This window comes from Chinchilla lanigera, unplaced genomic scaffold, assembly GCF_000276665.1.
Source record: "Chinchilla lanigera isolate Chin_1 unplaced genomic scaffold, ChiLan1.0 scaffold00035, whole genome shotgun sequence".
NCBI classification, from domain to species: Eukaryota; Metazoa; Chordata; class Mammalia; order Rodentia; family Chinchillidae; genus Chinchilla; species Chinchilla lanigera.
This window is the reverse complement of record NW_004955436.1, coordinates 12,296,259-12,300,512: the sequence shown is the minus strand read 5'-3', so window position 1 is coordinate 12,300,512 and position 4,254 is coordinate 12,296,259.

The window sequence follows — 4,254 nt, the reverse complement described above, 5'->3', positions numbered from 1 at the left end:
TGGGTGGGGGCGATCTCTGCCCAGCTCAGCACAGCGGACTCAGCCCGGTGTACGCACAGGACTCCTCTCCGCGTGGTGACTAGGGAGGGGACATCAGCCCAGCTGGAGCCTGCCTGCACCTCGTGCATGCGTGCGTGTGTGTATGTGCGCGTGCCTGTGGGTGCGTGCGGTGGTTTTGTTCTTAGAGACCGAGTCTCACCATGTGTAGTGACAAACCACCCAAGCAAGGCAGTGGCAGCGGGAGACATGACAGGCGGCGGCAGCTCGCCCAGCTCTTCCAGACTTTGGACCTTGTCCCTAGCACGAGAGCTCCACAATCAGCAGAGACGGATCTGAGCAGGGCTCTGTCACCGGGAAAGACAGCACTTAACGAGTTCTGGCCTAATGGGGTCCTGGAGCTTTGAATGGAACCGGCGTTGGAAATCCTCAGCACCAAAGTGAAGAGAGACTGTCTTTTCATGAAGATGCGAACTTAAAAGGCCAGCACCCCATCACTACACTGCATCCCCAGCCCGTTTTCAAAATTTTCAAGATGAGATCTCACTGGGTTGTTCAGGCTGCTTTGAGTCGGCCGTGCTCTGCCTCAGCCTCAGCTGCGATTAGAGACCTATGGCTTCGCGCCAGGCTGTACTTTTATATTACCTCACTCTCTAAAAAGACTGGGTCTCTTATCACATATTCAGCTATGTGGAAGGACTGCCACATAGATCACACTGACAGAGAAAGTATCTTACTCTTAATGTCTTCAGAAAGGACATTCAAACTTTTTAAAACTTTGGATTTTTTTTTTAAGTCAGGGTCTCGATCTTTAGCTCAGGCTGGCCACCAACTCGAGGCGATCCTCCTGTCTCAGCCTCCTGAGGGCTGGGATCACAGCCATGCGCCGCTGCACCTGGCCGGACTTGGACACTTGAGTACCACAGACCCGCTGCTTTGTGGATGGCCTTCCCACGTTTTGCTTTCATTTCTTCAGGATGAGACTTGGGGTGCAGCGTTAGCAGGAAGTCACAGCAGTGACCCGCTGTCCTTCTGTCCTTCTGTCCTGTGGCTGGTGCTGTCTGGTGACATCCGCTTCAGACCCCTATTGAAGTGTGCCTCCAGGCGGCCCTTAGGAACCCACTTCCCCCTTTCTGACGCTGTGTGTTAAAGCTCAGGCCTTGCGCATTCGCAGGGGTGTTACACCGGGCTTGGGGTTGCTTTGTGCTTTTGTGTTAGTAATTTACAGAGTTACACAGAAGTGTGAGAGTCTGCTGTTCCTTGGGCAAGCTTTAACCCACTCACTCATCTACATACTCATGGCTGCGTGGGCTCATGGTTTTTTATTTTATTCAGTAGGTTGTGACTCATTATTATGATGATGATGTTCATTATTTTTTTTGTTTTCTGGGTCGGGGCTGGCTGTGTAGTTCAGGCTTAAACTTGCTGTGATCTTCCTGCCTCAGCCTACGGAGTGTTGGGATTACACCACGCCTGGACTAAACCTAAATCTTTTTTAAAAGTTAGTTTAATTGGTACACTTTTGATGTACTGTTGATATTCGAGGGTGAGGTCCCTATGTTAAAGACATCAGCAACAACAGCAGGCAGCACGGAGCACAGCGGAGCACACGAACCACCTGCATCTTTATTTGTATATGTTTCGTACAGTCGTTATCACCCATTTACATTCTTAACATGCGGGCCACGTTGGCGCATGCGTACTTGCCCGCTGCGGAGTCACGGTTATATAAGCGTGCCCCATGTGCGCCTGCGCTGACCACCCGTCCGGTCTTCAGGACTGTTTAGAAGCGTCCTTACATCCCCTGAGCTTTGACTCAGTCTGAGCAGTTCCCCACATTGAAATAATGATCACGTTCATCGTGGGGATACCTAAATCTTAAAGCTATTCTCCCGCAGGAATTTGAATGATTCGCCTCCGTTTTCAGTAGCTATTTTGTGGGGGCCACGACCTTCAGCGGCTGTGGATACACACTGCAATCTGCAGGAGACTCCGTGTCAGCCGAGCTCAGCAGCCTAGCACCCGGCAGCTCCAGGGCAGGGCACGCTCAGGAGTCTGCGGTCCTGGTGCGGTTTTAGGCTCTTAGAAGCAGAGGGCTCCTAGCAGCAATTTCCTCTGTGAGTTCGAGAAAGCTGATTCCCTAAATGGCATACATCAGTGACTGACATGTGAAGAAAAACACAGTGGAATAAGTATTCATAATAAAACTCAACACGGAAGCAAAGTTGCTGTGGTGGATTAACTAATGGTCCACTTGGAACACCCAGCGGGACCGAGTCGGCGAGGTGCTGGGTGTGGAAGGCCCACCTGAGGGGGAGAACTGGAGGGAAGATGGTGGGCAGTTGGCGCTCCTAGAAGAGTTTGTCACACCGGCCTTCCCGATATGAACTCAGCTGTTCTCATCGTCGGAGGAGCTCAGGACCTCACTGTTGCTGAGGATGGCTGCGGTTCTCTTCGGGGGAGCTCTGGTCCTTGCTTTGAGTGTCACTTCCTGGCTCCAGTGCAGATCCCTCAGCCTGCTGGCACAGATCCTTCACCCCGCTGGCACGGACTTTCTAGATTCCATCGCTGACCTTTGGGCCTTCCCAGCGCAGATCCTTGAAACAGACACGCATGAGACACTGCCCTGGGCTCTGGGCCTCCAGTTGGACTCGTAGAGGACACTGCCTTGGGCTCTGGGTCTTCAGCTAGGCTAGTGCAGGACACTGCCGTGGGATCCAGGCCCTCAGCTGGATTCTCTGGGTCTCAGTGTGTGCACAGATCTGCTGCACTCTTCTGCAACTGACTTTTTGCGTGACTATTATAAAATAATCCTATACATTATGTGTCCTGTATTAAATCTGTTGTCTTGCGGACCCTGACTACAACAGTTGGTTCAGCATCCCAAGGTCAGTCACTTAAATTCATCACATGAACAAAAGACAAACTCATACACAGCTCTTTTTTTTTTTTTTTCCCGGTACCAGGAATTGAACTCACGACCTTGCGCTTGCCAGGCAGGCACTGTGCTGCTGAGCTAAATCCCCAGCCCCTCATACGTATCTCTTAAGAGAGGCAGAGAAAGCATCTGACATTCCCATGCATGTTCATGATAAAAATTATCAGTAATAAAGCTCCTTTAGAGGGGCTAGGGATTTAGCTGAACGGCACAGCACCTGCCTGGCAAGTGTGAGGTCATGAGTTCAATTTCCGGTACCGGAAAAAAAACAAAACAAAAGCTCCTTCAGAATGGTAACAGCATCACTGAAGTGACAGAAGTCACAGTGACAACCTGGCAGCTGATGTCATCCTTAATGATGACAAGCTAAGTGTTTCCGCTTCCATCAACACAAGGCACCGGGGAGTTCTCCACTCTTCTGTTCAGCGTCAACACTGTACTGCTGAAGGTCCTCGTTGTGTAAGAAAGCCTGACAGAAACAAAAGACAGGCCAGGCAAGGTGGTGCACACATGTAATCCAAGCACTCGAGAGGCTGAGGCAGGAGGATCACTGCAAGTTTGAGGCCAGTCTGGGCTAGTGAGTTCAAGGCCAGCCTGAATTACATAGCGAGACCTGATGTCAAAAACCAAACAAACAAAGCAAAACAGGTGGACATAGGAAGGAGGAAGTCGCTGTCTCCTTTGCAGGTGACAGTGTTTGTGTACAGAGGGTCTAAGAATCTGCAACAAGCTACAAGGCATTTAAAAGTGAATTTATCAAGGTGTCAATTAGAGTCAACATATAAAAAATTCTATTTCTAGATGTCAACAAAAAAACAGCTGAAAAATAGAATTTTGAAATGCTATTTCAAATAGCATGGGAAAAGCATACAATACTTACAAATAAATCTAACAAACCTGTTCATGCTTGCAAGACCTGTATGTAGAAGATAAAACACTGCTGAAACAAGACCTAAATAAGTGGAATGACCTACCATGTTAATAGACTGAAAAGTCAGTGTTGTTTAAGTATCAGCCACCCTCACCACTAATTTTTAAAATTCAATTTCAAAAAAGCCTAGTATTTTTAATGTTGATTATAAAATTTATATAAAAGTTTATAAGGACCTAAGACAGCCAATTTTGGCTAGCTTGGAAAAAAAAAAAACATGAAAGCCGGATGTAGGGGGGTGTATGCCTACAATCCCAGTGCTCAGGAGGCTGAGGCAGGAGGATTACTGCAAGGCTGAGTCCAGCTTAGACTGTGAAAATGTAAAAATAAGGCTTCTTGTGACTCATAGATAAGCAGTTTCAACAGGTTTGAGATTGCCCGGAAAGGA